The following is a 20866-nucleotide window of genomic DNA, read 5'->3' as shown; positions in this document are numbered from 1 at the left end:
CCACGCGGTCTTTTGACATCCCATGGAATCCATTTTTGTATTATTTTATTATTTTTTAATGTAGGAGTATTGCTATTTATTCAGACACTGATTAGCTGATTGAATTGGGCATGAACTCCACCTTACTTTTTTTTCTTCATTTTTTATAATTTTATTTATTGAATCACCATGAAAGCAGTTAAAAAGGTTTCGGGTTGAAGTCTCAGTCATACAATGAAACACCCGTACTTTCACCAGTGTCCATTCTCCATCCCCAAGGGTTTTGGTTTCTACCAGACACTGGAAAATGCCATATGGTCTGATTTTTTTTTCTACAAAATTCTAACATCAAAATCAAGAATTTTCTTTATGAATGTCAATCATCACATAAGTCTGCTATGCTACTTTTGTTCCTCAACATGAAGTCAAATTCTTGATCACTAACTTGTAGTAATTGGTGTCTTCATTGAAGAAATTGTGTACAGTGGCAAAGAATGGAGTTTCCATTGAGCTTGACATTGAGTAAGGCATAACACCATGCTCACTTTTTTTCCTCTTTTAAAAAACACAAACCTCCTTAGAAAGTTTTCTCCAGTTATACTCAAGGATTCTTGTTGTCACTCCCTAAGTGAGTGTCCATGGACTGAGTGTTCATGATCTAAGCCATGGACATTCAGTCAGGGTAAGAAACTGGAGACTTCACAAAGCACTGTGTTGAGGCTTAGTAAGTATCCCTCTACCTGCACCTAGGAACTCCATTTTCCCCCATAGAAGATGATATTAATTCTCAATCTAAATTTCAAAACAACTTCTGTTACTTGTATTAAGTTGAAGGATGGGGGCCTGAGTACAGTGAGTAAGGTCTTGCACCCAGTAGACCTGGGTTCAATGCCTGGTACCCCCTGTGGTCCCCTAAGTACTGCAAGGAGTAATCCCTGAGTACAGAGCCAGGAATAAGACTTGAGTAACACTGGGAGTGACACAAAAACAAAAAGAAAAAAATTAAAAGAGCTTAATGAGTTCATATGACTCATGGGACCTCTTTCTTCTGACAGTCCCCACCTCATGCTACACATGCTACAAAGATCTGTCCTCTGGCTTCTAACCTGGATATTGATCACTCAGTACAACCACAAGGACTATAGGGCTCCTGCACCAACTATTTACACTGCCTCTTCCTTTCCCTGTCATCTTCCAAAGACATGTACCTTCCTTATCCCTTCACACTCACCACACACACACACACACACACACACACACACACACACACTTTATTCAAGTACTGCTCACCTTGCGTGGTCATCAAAAAGCCATTCCCACACATACATAATCATCACCTCAGCGAGCCCTTCAGTGAACCAAAATTCTGGTACCAAGACATTGGTCCATGGCCCAAATTTACCCCATTTGACAAAATTAGCAAAGTAATCTATTAGATATCATAAACTACCTACTTCCCTTTATTTAAAAAAAAGTTTATCTATAAGAACTGGAATGTTCACAGGCTGACTTAATCATAAATCAGATTTTCACTGATTTTAACCAGGAAGAGAAAAAACATTTATCAAATTGTGGCTCTCTTTTATCCTTATTTTATAGCTGATAGCTCAGAATTTGAATCTAAGGAACTTGCCTAGGGGCATATGCCTAGAACATATAAGCCCTGCGTTTATAGCTTACAAATTTATCATTTTCTCTGAATGTGGCACTCTAAAATGTTTTAAATCATCAAGTTTACTAGATGTTAATTTTTAGTTAAGTAGTAAATATTGCACAGTAACTGTTCATAAGCCGAAATGAGACTTAAATAAATGTGTATACATACACACAAAAAAGATATCAAGGGAATCATTAATATTTAATATTCAAATTCTTTGACTGTCTTTTCCAATTTTCCTTAAATTTAAGTATTCGTTAAGATTTAGTACATGATCCTTTATATCTATGGTCTTTCCTTTAGAGAATCATTCTCTTTTATGTCCGCACAATCTTAGTTCTGCATTTCTATAACCAGAAGTTCCATTTGGACTCATGTCCTCTCTCCTAATATCTAGCTAATGCTCTCAGTTCGGGCTCTAGAGGGCATGTGTGAAGAATTATTATTTCTCCAACCGACCCTTGGCTCTGAATTTATTTTCTGTCAGTGGTATCATAATTCAACTGCTAGAGTCTAGATTAATTACTTGCTCCAAAAGTAGTTAAAATTTACAATTCATGTCTAACTCATGTCTATGGCTCACATTCTTCTCACCTTTACTTTGTTTACTGACAGTATCAATTTTCCAAACTACCTAAATTCACCTAAATCATTAGTTTCTTAATTAAGCTCCATTTTCTGTGCCTCCCTATTAAATTCATGCTATCCATGACTAAAAATTAATATACTATAACATGCTCTCAGAATCTTTGCCTATAGTGTCATTTTGGCACTGGTTGTCCAGAAGGAGCCTTCTATGATGTGATTCCAATGTGTGTCCTCATCCTAACTTCAAGGATGAGTTTTAACCTTCATCTGGAGCATTTTCTAGCTGTATTCAGACATAGCACAAACCCTGTAGACACTGTGAGCACACCTATGCTCCAGGGTACATGGTCTATTCCACTCATGGACAGTGGCCCTTCTTCCTGCTACCTTAGAGTCTATTGTTCAATTGTTACCATTGTGAAGGCTTTCACCAATGCAATGCGTGAAGTGTGCCACCTCCCAATTATTATCTTACCATTCCCTTCCATTTTATAGTTACTCCTACCTAATCTTGCTATAGTCTTGTCAATTTCCATATGGGCTTTGGGGGATGGCATAAATGTATTAGACATGCATTGCTTAAGTAAGGCAATAGCTACACAGAATTGAACAAATTATAATGGTCTTTGGTTTAGTGTGGAATAAAAGTATCATTCTTGTTGCACAGGAATACACAGAATCCACAGGACCAAGTACTGTGAGAGAGATGCTAGGGGATGGGACAGTGAATTTGCGGGTTTCTTGAAAGGTTCAGGCAGGGCTTCCAACATCTATTTTGTGAGGAACTATAGGATTAACCTCCAGTTTTTTTCTACTGTTTCTCATAAAGAGAAACAGCAGGTTCTACATGTACCAGAGCAGAATTCCCTTTCTATTTTAGCAGAATGAGAAATGCAGTCATAACACCCTCCACATAAAGATATACCTTTCCAAGTACATAAGGTGACATTTACATGGGGATACAATTACTGCATCTTTATTTCTGGTTAATGACTTAACAGTATGCAATGCCTTCCAGGGAAGGTTTGCAATGGGGTCAGTCCCCCCCCCCCCCATCTGCTCAGGATAGCCATTATTTCAATGTTTGAAGTTCCAAGGGTCAATTTCTCTCACAAGCTTAAAGAGAAAATCAACAGAAAATGTAATGGAAAACAGTACTATAAAGTAGTACTATTTCTTTGTACTGGACAATTTAATGTCTATGTTGCAGCTTTAAATACCTTGTGAAGCAATTTTCAATTTTAGTTTAGTCATTGGCACTGAAATTACACAGATATATCTTAAAAATAACATGCTCTATTATGACTTTCCATTTTTCAAGGGACCATCTGAGAGTAACATATAGTTAAGAAGACTTCCTCCTCTTCTCATAAGTCATACCTTATCTTTTCTAGATTGTAGGAAGAATCAAATGTAAGGAGAATTAAATTAAAGCACAAGTTCCTAAAACTCTAATATTAATACTGAGAATCTTGCTACTTAGACCTGCAAACAGTAGTCATGTGGGATCATGTGTTTGAGTTTCACTATTACCTTCCATGAACTCTACTGGACATGAAATCAATCCATGTTCATGGTTCTCTCTCCCACACAGCAAACTCCCTGAGTTGGTTTCCAGCAGCTTGGCTGATTCAGTTCCAGGATGTTTCTCATACTTCACCACCTGCACAGGATTAACTATTGATCATCACCTTAATGCTCTCATAACTAAACTGACATCCTGATACCAAGACATTGGTTCCTGCATAGGCTGCGTTCAGCCCATTTGATAATATTACAAAAGTACTTGTGTCCATTAGACATCATAAACTTTCTATTCACCTTCAACATGATCAAACTTATCTACACACTCAGAATTGTGCATAGGAATACTTGAACATCTACCAGATCTTTACCAGGAAGAGTAAATACTTTTTCTTTACTTGTCTTTCTTTCTTTCTCTTTCTTTTTCTTTACTTTTCCTATCTCTCTCTTCCTTCCTTCCTTCCTTCCTTCCTTCCTTCCTTCCTTCCTTCCTTCCTTCCTTCCTTCCTTCCTTTCTTCCTCTCTTTCTTCTTTTTTTATTTCTTTATTTCTGTCTATCTTCCTTTATAAGAAATTAAAAAAAAATTTAAGGGCTTCCATAACAGAGTATCATCCCTGGGTACCTTAAACAACAGTATGTTTTTATCTCAAAGTTCAGGGTGAAGTTTGACGTTTGAAGTCTGAAATCAAGGTGCCAATATTTGATCTTCCCAATTATATCGTTATGTTCTTCCTAAAAGTCACAATTCAAAGCTGGCTTTGCTTTTTCTCTTCCAAGTACATATTCAAAATATAGAATAAGCAGTGTGGAAACTCTACCAGACTCTAACTCAGATCTCACCCACATCCTTCAACATCTTGACAAAAAGTGTATTGTCAAAGTGTTAGGAGAAGCAAAAGGTGTTAGGGGAAGCCAGCTCTTCCCCTAACACTCTAAAAATGTTCTAAGAAGAAAGTTGGGGTCTATTTGAGTATTTTCTGAAAGCTATAAGCACCATCCAATGTCTGGGGCATGATTACCCGCTTTGGTTCCTGCTACTGTAGGGAGCAGTTGGCGGCGTTCTGCAGAGTTCTCCCCTGCTTGGTTAGTTTCTCTTCCCTTGTATCCCACACAACTCTTTCCACTTCCCTTTAGTGCAGGGCTCATTATTATAGTTTATCATACTTGCATTTGCCTGTTTTCTCACTCAATTATAAATCCTGAAGGAAAGGACTATGTCTGCCGGCAACTGTGCTTTTCCTTTGTGGAAACTCGCTCAGAGCTTCTGCAGCCTGATTCTCATTCTGGGTAGCAAACATCCTGTCCACTCTCCATGCCCCTCACCAGACAGTTCACAGCCTGCATCCAACATCACCCGCTGCTCAGGTGCGCTTCCGAGGCTCTTACACTTTCACCCCACAGTGTGTGGGACTGTAATTGGCTTTGTGTTTGTTTTCACCTCCTTGCTTATCTCTGCACACTGAGAAGATTAAATCACACCAAAAAATGCTTGGCTGTTTCCAATTACCTTTTTTTTTCCTTTTCTAAGTTCTTAAAACTGCCTGGGCAGCTCTGCTGGCATGTAGAATATGGAGCTTGCAGGGCTGGGAGGTTGGGGAACTCGATGATTTGGGAAAGCCACTTCACTAACGTGAGGCTGCTGAAATATATGCCTCCTAATTTCCCAGTTCAAGCTGTAACTGTCTTATTAGATTAATTAATTGGCACTCAATCTTTGAATGAAAAGATTAATTTGGGGGACTGTAATAACCGTCTTTTCCCCAGGAAATCTGTACAGGTGTGTAAGTTCTGACAGACATTCTGAAGTATGCGCAAGGGCAATAACAGGCATTCGTCCTGAGATAGAATGCTTGATTAATTATTGTGAATCCAGAGCATGTAGTTATCAGAGATACCTAATCGATTCTTTGGATGTGACTGGGGCATTACATGCTTGCCTGCCCTGCTTACTTTGAATGCAATCAAGTTCAATAGCAAATACAAGGTGGAGGAGATGTAGATCTCTAATTGGCTTTTTCAGGGTTCATTTTCCATGTCATTCCCTATTTTGCACTTGTGAGACTGGGCAGAAGGATTCTTCTGGATGCCCTAATGGTCTAGGGGTTAGGAAGTTTCATCATCTTTGTTTCTGTCCAGGGTGCTCTCTGGTTTGAAAGAACTCCTACTTCATTGTTCTGTGTGTGTTTGTGTGTGTGCGTGTTTGTGCCTAATTATTACTACATCTCTGACTCTGTATTCTAGAATTTTCCCTTCATTTTTCTTTAATTTTACACAAATACCATCTTTATAAATGTATTAATATCATGGGCTGAGGCAATAATGCAGCAGGTAGGGCACTTGCCTTGTATGCTGATGTACTGGGTTCAATCTCTGGCATCCCATATAGTTTTCCCTAAGAACTTCCAGGAGTAATCCCTGAGCGTAGGCCAAGAGTAACCTCTCAGCATTGCTGGATGTGACACCCAAACCAAAAAAAATTTTTTTTAATATTGTTGTCTTACAAAAATATTTTACTCATGGACACCTCTCATGGGTTTTTTTCCCTTTTGTATTTGTTCCAGAGATTCCATTCTTTTTATAAAGATATTCAAAAGGGCTTACTGCAATAACTGTGTTAGAATTAATTAGCTTCTAATTTCTAGAGAGTACAGTTATCTACATTTAAGTGAGAGAAATGAGAACTTGGGTGTGTTATTGGCTGGTTTCCTAAATTTTCTTTCAAATATTTCCATTTGTTTCAGAGTTAAGTCTATAAAATAAGGACTCTGATAATACATGAAACTCTCAAGAGCCAGAAACCTGTTGTCTATTTCAGAATTCAGGCTGCTTCATAAACCCTTTCAGCAAGGCGTGAAGGCCTGATTCTTTTTTTTTATTATTATTATAAATGAATCACTATGAGATAGAGTTACAAGCTTTCATGTTTGAGTTTCAATCATACAATGATCATACACCCATCTCTCCACCAGTGCACATTCTCTATCACCAGTTTCTGCAGTATAACCCCCCCTTTTCAACCCTCCTACTGCCTCTATGGCAGACAATTTCACCCATACTCTTTCTCTACTTTTGGGCGCTATGGTCTGCAATACAGATACTGAGAGGCTATCATGTTTTGTCCTTTATCTACTTTCAGCACCTATCTCCCATCCTGAATGATTCCTCCAACCATCATTGACTTAGTGATCCCCTCTCTATTCCAGCTGCCTTCTTCGCCCCCCCCCCTCCCCAATGAGACAGGCTTCCAATTATGGGGCAATATTCCTGGAAGGCCTTATTCTTGAGCCCACTACAGAGATATTAGTTGAATGGTTTGGGACTTGGCAGGAATAAGCATTTTGAATAGCAATCCAAAGTGACTTGGATGCCTCCTGGCCTCAAGGGAATTTTGGTAAGAAGAGAAAATGGTAGAGAAGAAAGATTGGATATATAGATCTCAGATAGTCCTGTTCCTTCATATATAACCACTGTGATGTAGGTTTGGGGTGGATATTGGTGTCAACATACTCTCTTAGAATTGGGGATGGGGGGTGGGAGGGATACTTGATCATTGTATTATTGAAACCCAAGCACCCAAAACTTTGTAAGTCTACAACTATACCTCATGGTGCTTCACTAATAAAAATTAAATAAATAAAAAAATTTGCAGGAATACTTAGAAAAACAAGTACTTGCATTTTTTTTCTTTGTTTTGTCAATAACTCAAAGTAGGGGAAGGATGGCTGCTTGATAAGAGATATTCACTATGACAACCAGGCAGATTAGCAGCCCCTGGGCAGCAGATAATACATGTGCTTCTCTCTGGTCCTTTTTCTTTCCAGTGTGGCTGGGGGCTAAGGGTAGTTCTTGACACTGGGAAAATCTCTGAGAACTTGCTTCCCCTGCAGTAGAAATAGGAGTCGTCACTTCAAATGGTTGTTGTGAGGGTGACATGAGAAAGCGCTAGAAGTTGCTAGAAACAAACATGAGAGGACATTCAGACTTTGGAGAATATAGCACTGAACAATTTGTATAATATCTGAGATGCTTTAACTTCAGGGAGCGGGCAGTTTAACCCTAATCTAGGAACTGCAATTCTGCCCTCCTCACCAGGTCTTATCATTTTTATAAGTGTAGAACCCTCATCTTCCTTCCTTCTGAACTCTCTAAAATTGGGCAATCTGTAGAAAACAGCTTTTAAAACAAAGTAGCAAGCAAGAGATTTTACAAATATGCATTTATTAATACATATAAATCTACTTTTAATTTTTTTCATTAAGATTTACCAGTTATTTATAGTTGAGTTTGAGGCATACATACTGTGTTCCAGCACCAGCCCCACAACCAGTGTCAGCTTCCCTCCACTAGTATCTCCAGGTTCCATTGCCTTGCAAATATTACTGTCTACCACATTAATATTCTCCAATCTCTTATCACAGAATGAGGATCATTAAAAGTAGATATATGTGATCCAGTAAGGCCTCTAAAAGAGCCATTTCTGAAAAATCTAAGTGCCAGCCAGAAGCTTGGACCTCAGGAACCCTCACCAGCTATTTGGAGTTTAAATTTAATCAGTTCAAGTGTAACTATGCCATGAACAATTTTCAGGCCTACTGAAAGTTAGTACAAAAACAAGGGGTGTCCAGAAACTCATATTTGTGACTTAAAAAATGAGGGCACTGGTGGAGGGATGGGTACTTGATCATTGTATAACTGAAACCGAAGCACAAAAATTTTTTTTCCCCTTTATTTTATTTTATTTTTTTTAAAGTTGTAGATTTACAATTTTTTGTGCTTTGGTTTCAATTATACAATGATCAGATACCCATCCCTCCACCAGTGCCCATTTTCCACCACCATGGATAATATCCCTCCCACCCCCATCCCCCCATCCCCCCTGTCTCTGTGGCAGGGCAATCCCCTGTGTTCTCTCTCTCCTTTTGGGTGTTGTGGTCTGCAAAAGAGGCATTGAGTGGCAAACATGTTCAGTCCATAGTCTACTTTCGACATGCATCTCCCCTCCTGGGAGGATCCTCCAAACATACTTTATTTGGTGCTCCCTTCTCTATCTGAACTGCCCTTTCCTCTAGGATACCTGGCTGGCCTCTAAGTTATGGAGTAATCCTCCTGGCGAAGCACAAAAATTTTTAAATCTATAACTGTACCTCATGGTGTTTCACTAATAAAAAAATTTTTTTAATTAAAAAATAAAAAAATTAAAAAATGAGGAGACTTTGTCTAGTATATCTATTTGAAAAGTAAAATTGCCTGGAGTTCAGCCAAATGACAGAGAAGATGTGCTTATAGTTCTGAATTTTAAAATCAAACAAAACTGTTTGAATTTTTCTTAGAGAATTTATGCAATTAATTACAGAACCCAATAGATAACAAAAAATATTACCAAATAAGCAACAAGTTTTGAACTTTGGTTTGGTCATATTTTTTTTTTGACAAATTAGAGAATGAACTGCAACTCAAAATGATTAAAGTACAAAGCTCAACACGTGGAACTCTGAACTTCTCTGAGTAACAAAGAATTCAGGACTAGGAAACAGAAAAGAGAAAGGACATAGTAAAGATTCACTCAGGTCTAGAAATGGTGAAAAGAATGGGGAACCTTTGATGAGAATGATAGAAAGCTGACTAATGGCCGTGACCTGTTGTTATCTCTTCTTCCTATTGGTAGATGGGAGGGAAAAAAAAAAAACTAGTATCACACCCAAACACCACCATCACCTTTAGAGGACTGAAATAACAAGAAATGCAGCAAAGAGGTATCTGGTACAAAATGACAGTTTTTCATTTAGTGTCACTCTGGTGACAGCTGATATACAGAACACATCACAACTCATCACCCCCTGTCTTACAAATATGGGCCTTGAAATTTTCCAGAAAAAAAAAAATAAAACTCAGAACAACATGGTGAAATCCTATTTCATAAGATGAGCTAAGGTCATTTATTTCAAGTAAAAAAAATCCACAGAAATTGGTTATTGATTGATGTCCCAGACTGCTGCTGCAAGAATGCCATCAAAACCTAGCCTTGCAGTTAGTTGGGAATCCAACATCATAAAATAAAACAGGTGCTCAAACATTTCCTTTCCTCCTTTTATTGTTTGTTGTTGCTGATGCTTTATTTTATATTTTTTGACAATGAAAGTTGAATTTCAAAATCAGAAGTCACATAAAACTGAGAATTTGATCATCCACAAGAGTCAGATTTCACCTCTGCCTTTGCCGGACAGTCACATTTGCTAAGGAGAAGCTGCTTTTTCTCTCTCCTCCTTGGCCTCAGTTTTTCTCTCCAGATGATTCTCAGTCCATCTGCCTGAGTTTGTACATCCGAGTTCAAATTTCTTTGCCAAATTAAAAATGGTCCATAATGAATTTCCTTGTCTCCTATTTTTATGGATGAAAAGGATCAGCAACCTACACTTATGACTGGAATTCTATGCTAGTAGCTCTGTTTTCCTTATGTGATATGGATACAGGGAAGTACACTCATGAAAAATGTGTCATATGCATACACACATCCACACTAGCAATTCCAGTAGTTATGCCCTTGAAAATGGAAGTATTCCTCCCTGAAATTCTAGTCCTCCCAATCCTCTCGGTGTTTCCCTTGCTTTGCTTTGCCTCCTCTTTTGACACACTCCCAGGTGGAATCCCACTTCCTGCTCCCTGTCCTAAGGCTGAGAGGTAACTACTGCAGGTCTTAAGCTATTGCTCTAACTCTGCAGTCTGACCTTTACCCTCTAGCTATTCACTGCTCAGTGGCAGAGTCCAATTCAATCTGGAAAGTTCAGCTTGAGATGACTGAGACTATCGAGGAGTCTGGTCATGTTTCTTTGTAGCAATCAATTCCTATTCCTGATCAGACAGGACAAAAATAAAAGGTGTTGGGGTTAGAATACAACAGGTAGGGTGCTTGTCTTGCACAGGGCTGATCCCGATTCTATCCCAAGAATTCCATATATGACACCAGAAGTGATCCCTGCAAAGTTAGAGAAATAAGCTCTGGGCACTGCTGGATATGGCCCCCAAACAAACAAACAAACAAACAAAGAAAAAAGGCTCATGGTGCATAGTACAGAACTTACTATGGGCCCTTTTCTCTAGTACCTGACAGCAGTTGCCCTCAATACCTGAACAGGTAAGGAATCTGTCTGTGTATTATTAACAACTCAAAGTCAAAACTTCCTTTGCTAGAGTCCAATGTTGAATTCTTCAGCTTTGAGCTGCCTAACCATGCAGAAGAATAAGCTGAATTCATATTCAACTTAAAATTCTAAGGGTTTTGTTTCTTACTTTATTGAGTTATAAATATATTGAGCACAAATAAAAGCATATGATATTTCAAGTTCACAGTATAGACTTGATATATGTATTACTTGTGAAAGGACCCAGTTTACTTGTTAATTAACACACCCATAAATGCACACACAAACATACACTTACACAGCTCATACATGTACACTCTGTACACACATACCCATATGCACACTCTAACATAGTGAGAACTATTTTCTCTCAGAACAAAAAACCTATCCCACCCAAAATAGTTAAGGATCAACTTAACTAAAGTGGGAGATCTATACATGAAAACTTCAAAACACTTAAGAGAAATAGAAGAAGATCTTAGGAAATGGAAAAATATTCCATGTCCTTGGATTTGGAGAATCAATATTATTAAAATGCCTACCCTAACTAAACAACTATATAGATTCAATGCAATCCTTATTCACATTCAGATGACATTCTTCAAGGACTTAGAACAGTTCATAATAAAGTTTGTTTGGAATCATAAAAGACTACCATACTGAAAAATAAGAAACTAGGGGGTATCTCACCACCTAATTTAAATCTATACTATAAAGCCATAGTGATCAAAACAGCATGGTATTGGTCAGACTCTCTGACCAATGAATTAGAATAGAATATTCAGGGATAAACTCCCACATATGTAGTCAACTAATATTTGATAAACATGCTGAGAGCATAAATGGAGAAAAGACAGCCTCAACAAATAGTGCTGACAAAACTGAATAACCACGTGTAAAAATTAAAACAGTCACAAAAGTCTATTCAAAGTGGAACATACATATAACTTCAAATTGCATGATTTAATCTTTTCTTATAGCCAAGTAGTATTCAAATGCATATATTTAGTACAGTTTCTTTATCCAGTCATCCGTTCCTAGACACTTAGGCTCTTTCTAGATTTTGGCTATTGTGAATAGTGCTGCAATGAACATAGATAGGGACGGAAACTTCCTACAGTGTACCTATGAGTAAGATGATAGAGCATTTATATTTTTCTTATGTTACTTGGCTAGATGCTCTCAAGTTTCATCCATGTTGTCATAAATGGAACTTCCTTCTTCGTGACTACATAATATTCTAGTTATGGCTGCACTACCTTTTCTTAATTGAGGGGATTTACTTTGTTTTCATTCCTTGATGAGTGATTGCTATCCCCTCATCAGCAAACATCATAGCAGTGTTTACTGGAGAGTAATTACAGAAACACAGAAGTGAATCAGTGTCTGACAAATCTTTTCAAAGAGCAAGGTTGGAAGACATGTGGCATGGAGGTTACCATGAAGGTTTATTTCTTGTCACAGACTAAGAAAGAATGCATCCCAGATGCAGGAAGACAGATTGCACTTCACTTGAAGTGCAATTAAAGAATTTGCTTCTAAAAGTCATGCACTATGTTGAGAACAAATCGCATCTGATTCTCTCATTTTAAAAATTTGATACTTCATTAAAAAAAATGAGAATTGTCAATCTTGGGGATAAACCACAGTGATTTATGAAGTGCGTACGTGCATGTGTGTGTGTCTGTTTGTGTGTCTAATGAAAAGATTTAAAATAAGGAAAGAGTATCTTGGGATTTATGAATCTTTAGAAACAATCTAATCAATTCACTGTCTGAAAGCAGTTTCAAAAAGCAGACTTTTCTTAGACAGAAAACTGCAAGGAATATACCAACAATAACTGACTTAAGAAACCTTATAAGTTTTAAAAATATATAAAAGTATTTGCTAAAGGCATTTCCTGTCCCTAGATTAATTCTGGCCTGGATGGTTTCCTTTTATCTCCTCTGAGTGCTTCAGGATGACATTCATTTTTATGTTTGACTGTTAAAGAACTTCTGTGTTGTCATGCAATAAAACTGACTTCAAGCATTCTGTTCTCTATTGGAAGAAAACAAATCTAAATCTCACTCTACCCTTTGAATTTTTCCCTTGAGATAATGATAAAAATAAAATCTATGAAGAAAGGGAGTGGATGCTTTAATTTCACATAGCTCCTATGATGTAAACCTAACAGATAGAAGGTAAGATGTAACTTTTCGATTAATTATGCATTCTGAAAAAGCACTAGGAAACTTTGTTGTTTTTAATCTCAGCCTTTGATTTGAAAAATATTTTAGGGTAAAACAGTCTGACATTGAAATAATTTGATGATGTTGATTTGAAAAGTTGACCTTATTATGACTGTACCTCATTCATCCAGAAAATAGATGAGAAAAAGATCTAAAACTAATATGTAAGAGATGTAATCAGTCCCAGGAAAGAGGAACTGGTGAACATGACTATATACCTTATAGGTCAAAGGGCTAGAGCGATAGCACAGTGGTAGGGCGTTCGCCTTACAAGCGGCCAACATGGCCGACCCGAGTTCGATTCCTCCGCCCCTCTCGGAGAGCCCGGCAAGCTACCGAGAGTATTGGATATGCCAGACACAGTAACAACAAAGTCTCCAATGGAGACGTTACTGGGCCCGCTCGAGCAAATCGACGATCAACGGGAGGGCCTTTACCTTTACCTTTACCTTTATACTAACATGAATTATTATTGTTGTTGCTGTTTATACATACCGAAAGTTAAAATTTACTTGATGTTGTGTTGGAACATCAACTTGGTTTTCATGTGTCTAAGGGAGTCTGCTCCTCTTTAAGTGAAAAATAAAATAAGTAGAGTGAGTGTGTGTGTGTGTGTTTGTGTGTGTGTATGTGTTTTGTAGAAGAATATAGAATCAGGTTTATAGAGTTACAACTTTAGGACCACATGGATCTGATAAAGCAGGGTATAACCCATGACACTGGAAGGAAATTTTAAAGGTTTTAGTTGACTTCAGTTTGGAATTATGGTTTCCTAAAATTATTCGCAGTCTTCTGCTAGTAGGCAGCATATAATTAAACCTTTGATCACTTTGGAATAAGTTGATCTGAGGCAAAGATTGTCTTATACATTCATAAAATTATATGATGCACATGAGAGACTTAAGAAAAATTAGGGTGAATTTTTAATGGACACGCAGAATACAGAATCGGTATACCTCCATTCCAAAGTCAAGGTTTCTTGGCATTTCCCTTAATTCAAGTCCATTTGAGGATGGACATTTTGGAGATATACATCCACCACCCTGAAGTCTGATAGTTCTCATTTCACATTCAAGTTGTTGTTGTTTTTTTTTCCCTAAATCCCCCTCGTCTTTCAAATCTGAAGTTTCTAAGGATAAAAGAGCCCAAAGGATATATAAGCTCCATCAATGCCTTCCCATGACATTGATGTGAAGTCTCTTAAGCCTGCCTTCCCCTCTTTTTCAGGCTCAGAGCTGTTCTCTTGATAAACAGAGAAGCCTGCAGGCAGGAAAAACTCTGCAATGCTGAAACTACTTCCTGCAGCAGAGATCTCTCAGCATAGTCTAGTGCTAGGGGGGAAATTTAGAGTAGAGAAATGTGAATTTGTGCCAATCTAAATAACATGAGAAACTGACAGAAGCACCAGGTAATCAAATGTATGGGGAAATTAAAAAAAATACAGAGCATTTAATCCTACAATTGCCATTATTTTTCTTCATTTTCTGGATTAATGTTAGGAATTCTAGTCTACAGACTACTTCCTGTTCCCTTCTTTAGCACGATAGGAAAATTATTACAAGGTTCATCAAGAATGAAAGAATGAATTTTTGCGAGAAGGAAAGTTGATGGCAAAATAAAGCATCAGGTGTCTATAACTGCAGGAGAGAGTAATTTCAAGGAATAAAAACACCAAAACGTTGTCTTCACTTGAGGGAGGTGATATCTCACTGTTATTTTTATTTGCATTTCCATACTGACACTGACACAGAGCAGTTTTTTCATATACCTGTTGGCCATCCACATGTCTTGAGGAAGTTCTATTTAGCTCTTCTCCCTATTTTTGTTGGGCTTCTTTATTTTGGTTGTTTTTAAGTATTGTGATTTATTTTTGGATCTTTTATGTTAACTCTTTATCAGATGTGAGATTATCAAATATTTTCTCCCAGACTATAGGAGAGAAATTTAATTTGACCATTTAATTCTAGTGGTCATTTTGTGCAGAATCTTCTTCATCTGATGCAGGCCCATTTATTTTATTTTGGTTTTTGGACTATATGCATCAATGGACAGGACTAACTCCTGGCTTTATGCTCAATGATTACTCCCAAAGAGGCTCAGGGAACCATATGTGGTAGTGGGGATCAAACCGAGGTTGTCCATGTACAAAACAAAGCACCCTAAGTGCTGTACTATTTCTCTAGCTCCAGCATTTGTTTATTTTTGGTTTTGTTTTTCTCTTCACCAACATCTCTGAGTTGGTGAAGATTCACCAACTTGAAGATTCCTTTAGAGTCATTATCATAGAAAGTTCTACCTATTTTTTCCTCAACATTTTTTATAGATTTGGGCATAATATTTAGGTCATTCGTTTCCAGTCAACCGTTTTGGTTGGTATAAAATAGGAACAATAAATCCATGGAGGCATAAACTCGGATAAACAGGGTTTTGATCAGGTTTAGTATCTCATGAAGACATGTGAATTGTCTTTTAAGTAAGTTTTAAATAAATAAAATGAATTGTGTATTTTCAAAATGTTCTCTTTTAAAACCAATTTCATCTTTTCTTTTAGCTTTTTCTTTTTCTTAATAATCAGATAGGAGCTATTAGGGTGTTGTGAGCCCGAATCACGCAGAGACATTAATCACGAATCATGCGGACTCCAATCATCATGTTCTATCTGCCCTCTGTATAGTGGGACAGGGAAGAATTATTCTACCTGATGATCTATTTTATATTTTCAAAAATGATTTAGAAATATAAAATATGCAAGCTGATGAAAATTGATTTAGAAGAACTTAAATCATTGAACTTTAATTGCTAAATGTAGTGATCATTATTTATGTGATAATGTGATATCAGTATAACCAGAAATATATTCAAATATAGATACTTATTCAACTGAGATTACATTGCTATAAAAATCATATCTACAATGATCTAAGTAGAGCAACTGATCATATTTCTACCTGGCTACAATTCTAAAAAAAAATCCATCTATAAAATAACCACCTCACTGAGTTAAGCTATATGGATCAACAATTTATATAGTCAATGTTTCTGTGCACTTTCAGCCTGCACATTTGGATGTAATAGATAGTTGACGAAGTACAGCTCAGCCATATTGTTAGCATTTTTAATTATTAATTTATTGAGATGACATGAGTTCATAAGCATGTGAATATAAATATGTTGTAGAAATAAAATGCTGTGACAGCATGTCCAATATTAAATTGCTATTCTACATAGTCTGACCTTCCCTCTACTCCCCACTTTTCATTCTCTTCCTTAGGTAACTCTTTCTTTTAAGAGCCTAAATTTTTGTTTTCATTTGACATCGTCTATTCCCTCACTTAGCTTTTTTCCTTCCATGCCACCCACCTATGAGTGAGATCATCTGTTATTTATCTTTCTCTTTTTGACTTACATTGCATGGCCTAACCCCTTCAATTCCACCCACATTGTAGCAATAAAGCAAGCATTCATCATGTCTTCATAGGATATCTCTTACAACCCTAAGCACATACTTATTAATGCCATCAATAAGTATTTATTATGAAAACTTATTTACATTAATAATGCAGTATTTATTTTTATTATTAAATACTTCTTTACATGAAGAATGAACTGTCAACTGTTTTTTGGAAGTCAAACAATAGTCTCAAACAAGTTCCTTTAAAAGGGATGTAATGAACAATGATGAACACTTGGTATTGGAATACAGAATCAGTTACCAAGCAAATGAGGAAGGTAGAAAATACGATTAGAAGAGACATAGGAATGGTGTGGAGGCCCTGACGCTTTGGTAGTGGTGGGAAATAGTCATTGTTTATACTAATATCACAGACATGAAAACTAGTTTCCTAAACTATTATAACTTTTATAGTTTCCTAAACTATAACACTTTAATTTCTTAAACTATACAAATAATTGAAAAATAAATAAAAGAAATGTCAAAAGCATGGACCAATGAGTGTGAGTGGTCCATGAGGACACCGGGGCTGCTGTAATAGATTTCTACAGAGAATAGTTCCTAAACAGCAGACATTTGTGTTTTATTTTTTTTTGAAAAATTCCTCACTTCCAAATATCATCTCATCTTGTACTTGAATTTCACAAGAATTTCAGGCATGGTGGAGAACACAATCACTCCATCAATAATAACTAACAGAAGCTAGAACTCAAAAAGCTCAAAGTGATTTCTCATAACTCTGTGGGGGATTCCAATGTCACTGATGTCAAATAAACAATTCTTCCTTCAAGGGTTGAAGTCAGAATAAAAAGAAAAAGTCAAAAATGAACACGAGGATTTTGTGTATAAGGAGGATAAAGAACTGAGCAGATTTCACACAGCTAGGAAGTTGACGCTGTGCTTGAAGCTGAGCATACACAATAATTCATCAAGTGTTCATTGCATATTTATTATGTGCTGATTGCAGGACTCAACAAGTTTTTCCTATGAAGAGTCAGTAAATATTTCAGGCCTTATAAGACATAACAGTCTCTTTGAAAGCCCTAGGCTCTCCTTTTCTAAGAGGAGAGCTACCTTTGATTATACATAGTCAAGAAACTTTGATTTGCTAAATTGACAAAATCAGAGGTAGATCTGGATTTGGTCCAGGGGGTCATAATATGCAGACCTCTCTAATGTATCAAAGAAACAACGGAGGTGATATTAGAAGGTTTCTTTGACCTGTCTGCTTAAGGGGTGAGTTAGAAAAAGTGAGAGCACTTCAGCGTACAATGAGAGAGAGAGTGGGTAACAGAAACTCCAGAAAGAGAATAGACTGTGCTGATGATGGTTCTGGAGAAGAATTGATGAATTTAAGAGAAGTTAAGGTCTAGGAGAGATAGAACTTGATAATAAATTGACTAGATGATGTAGTAGTTGTTTCCTAGATAACACCCAGTCTTAGCAAGATGATTCAGACAGATGTTGTTGCATTTACTGAGACAGGAAGACATAGGAGGAAGTTAGGTTTGGGGCAGAAGACCGTGAATTCAGTCTAACACATATTGTATTTTGGCTGCAAATGAGACATAGATATATGGAAGTTATGAGTAGGCAGTTGAATGAGTTTACAAGTTTGAAGCTCAGAAGGAAATCTCAACTAGAAATTTAAAAATAGAAGCCAGAGGCATGGGGATGAAAATTTCAACTATGGAACTAGATGAGTAAGATTAGAAATAGAATAGGACCAAGACTTAAAAACTACAATATCTGAAGTTTAACTAGAAAAGAAGCCTGAGAAATTTAACCGAAGAGGAAGAAGAAGCAGAGGAGAGAGTGATGATACCATGGAGATTACTAAGGTGGTTCCAGTGGGGAAATGACTCGTCTATGACTGAGGTTGCTTAATTGTCAAATATGACGAGCATTTAGCAACTGGCAGTCTACAGGGACCTTAGTAAAGAGAGTCTCAGCATAGGCCTTTGAGTTTTAGAAACCATATAAAGAGGGTGTCAGTATCAACTGAAAATAATAAAATAAAGTAGAGGAAGAAATACAGACAACAATGGCAATCATTACAAATGACAAGCAATCTGGAGGCATTTTGGAAATGTATTGGTGTGTAAAGGTTAAGTAATACTGGCGCTTAGTCCATTATGGTCCTGATTACTCCCTGCAGAGGTGACATAATTCCACATGCAATGGGAATTATTCTGCAGATTACATTTTTCAGTATCCAAGAGACATTCATGGAGATGGAAAAACCTATTTAGAAATATTTGTAATCTAAGTCATAACTCCATTGCACATATAAGCCTACACATATATTCACAAAAGGGGGAAATTAAAATAATGCAGATGTAAATTATAATATACATTATGTCATTAGAGAGATAGCATTTTTAGATGTAAATATATACTGATAGTCATAAAAAATGTAACTACCAGGTAAGTGGGCTGACTTATCTCTTGTTTTATTCAGATCATTACTAAGAGTTGTGCAATATCATTTAGGGAAGTCACATCTTTGATGATCTTGCCTTTAATACTATATCAATCCCTCACACAACACACCCACACCAATCTGTGCTTGTAACTGCTGCATTCACAGTGATTCTGTGTTTGACAAAAGTGTCTGACATTATCTTCTTGTTGTATAGAAACTCTGGGGAATTTACAAGTTGAAGTATATACATTTTAAATTTACCAATTTTAATATTTTCTTCAAAAATACAGTATAGTACTAGATCTCAAGCTTTTTAATTATCATTTTAATTACAAGCTATTGTTTTCATTGATAAGTCACATGTTATGGGAGCAAAGAGGAAGCTTCAGGGGCCGGAGTGATAGTACATTGGGTAGGGTGTTTGCCTTGCATGTGGTTGACCTTATGTCAATGCCTCTCCACCCCCACCTCCCAGCATGCTGTATGGTCCCCCAAGTACTGCTAGAAGTAATTCCTGAGTGCAGAGCCAGGACTTAACCCCTGAGCATCACCAGGTATGATCCAAAAAGAAAAAAAAAAAGGAAGCTTCAAACATCTATTGTAAAATGAAGATTTGATGTTGCACAAGGCAGAGAATGACTGAGTAAAACACAGAGATAGCTCTTCCGCTGAGTGATCCAAATCAGTAGATCTTGAAAGATATGCTAAATAAAAAGAAATTATGTGGAGGCTTATAAATATACATATATGGTGAATCATTTTGTAAAATACGCTAAAGAAATTTCTAGTAATGGTGGCTGGTATTATACAAACATAAGAGTTAGAAAAGATATACTTGTAATTGGGCTCAAAATATTTTGAAATTCACTTCCATTACTGTTTTATGTCTGAGTTTCTCCCATGGTCAGAAACACAAATGTTTTCCCTAACGTTGGATGCACAAGTCACTGCTGGGGACAGATAGAAGACTGAAGAGTCCCACCCATGGGAAGGCATTTGCTACCTGTAAGTCAAAAATTTGTATGCAAGCACAACTTTTAGTCTTTGCCACTCTGAAACATGATGGTATATGCCCACTTCCTTCTAGAATAATTCTCACTCACTAATTGGAGTAATGATTATACCAAAGTACACAGAAAATCTGAGTATAAATAACATTAGTCCACTCCCAAATTATAGATCATTCACATCAGTGTTGTTCTATAAAACGGTTATGAGGTTCAATCCCAGCTAATAAAACCCCAATAAAATAAAAGAAAATCCCAAAAAGTACTTAAAAATAATGACAGCCTAACTCCCATTCTAAGAAATCTTCCTAAAACAGGTATTATATCAGTTACCTTAGTGAATATTGAACAAGTATATATGCATGTAATTTACGTATTAGTGTAACTCTCTAAATACATGATAGGTAAAATCTGTAGCACAAGGTATATTACTACAGAATATACATGTATATATAAAGAAAATTTTAAAAATAAAACAAAAAGTCATGTATTCTGTTGTTCGTGGTTACTACTTAATACATAAACAAAGCACTCAAGTTTTAAAATATTTCATAGTTTTTTAAAGAAGCTAAGTTATATGAGTTATATGATATTGAGAATAAAATGTGAGCACAAATGTGTTGTCAAGCTGCATAGATGTTGTAAGTCTGCATAGATCATAAAATTATTCTTTGTAATATGTTTTATGCAATACTTGTATGTGCTCATTCAGTGTCATCTATAAATACATATTCTCTCTTGCATAAAATATTCAACAATTAGCATTTTTGTTCTCGGTCAAAATTAGAACAAGGGAGTGGAGAGATAACACAGCAGGTAAGGCTTTTGCCTTGCACTCGGCTGACCTGTGTTCAAAGACCAGAA

At 36.7% G+C, this 20866-nt stretch overlaps 1 protein-coding gene and 1 non-coding gene across 3 annotated transcripts in view; both read right to left on the bottom strand.

Annotated features, from left to right (window-relative positions):
- Positions 1–20866, bottom strand: part of FGF14 (fibroblast growth factor 14) — a 624624-nt gene that overhangs the window by 60934 nt on the left and 542824 nt on the right. The gene's annotated exons all lie outside the window — the stretch shown is intronic.
- LOC130019500 (U8 small nucleolar RNA) lies at positions 15690–15824 on the bottom strand. Its single transcript, XR_008791825.1, has one exon. It is a non-coding gene; the product is annotated as a U8 small nucleolar RNA (small nucleolar RNA).

The sequence above is a fragment of the Sorex fumeus genome, unplaced genomic scaffold (assembly GCF_029834395.1).
Source record: "Sorex fumeus unplaced genomic scaffold, SorFum_2.1 ptg000008l, whole genome shotgun sequence".
NCBI classification, from domain to species: domain Eukaryota; kingdom Metazoa; phylum Chordata; class Mammalia; order Eulipotyphla; family Soricidae; genus Sorex; species Sorex fumeus.
This window is presented reverse-complemented; position numbering and strand designations above follow the sequence as displayed.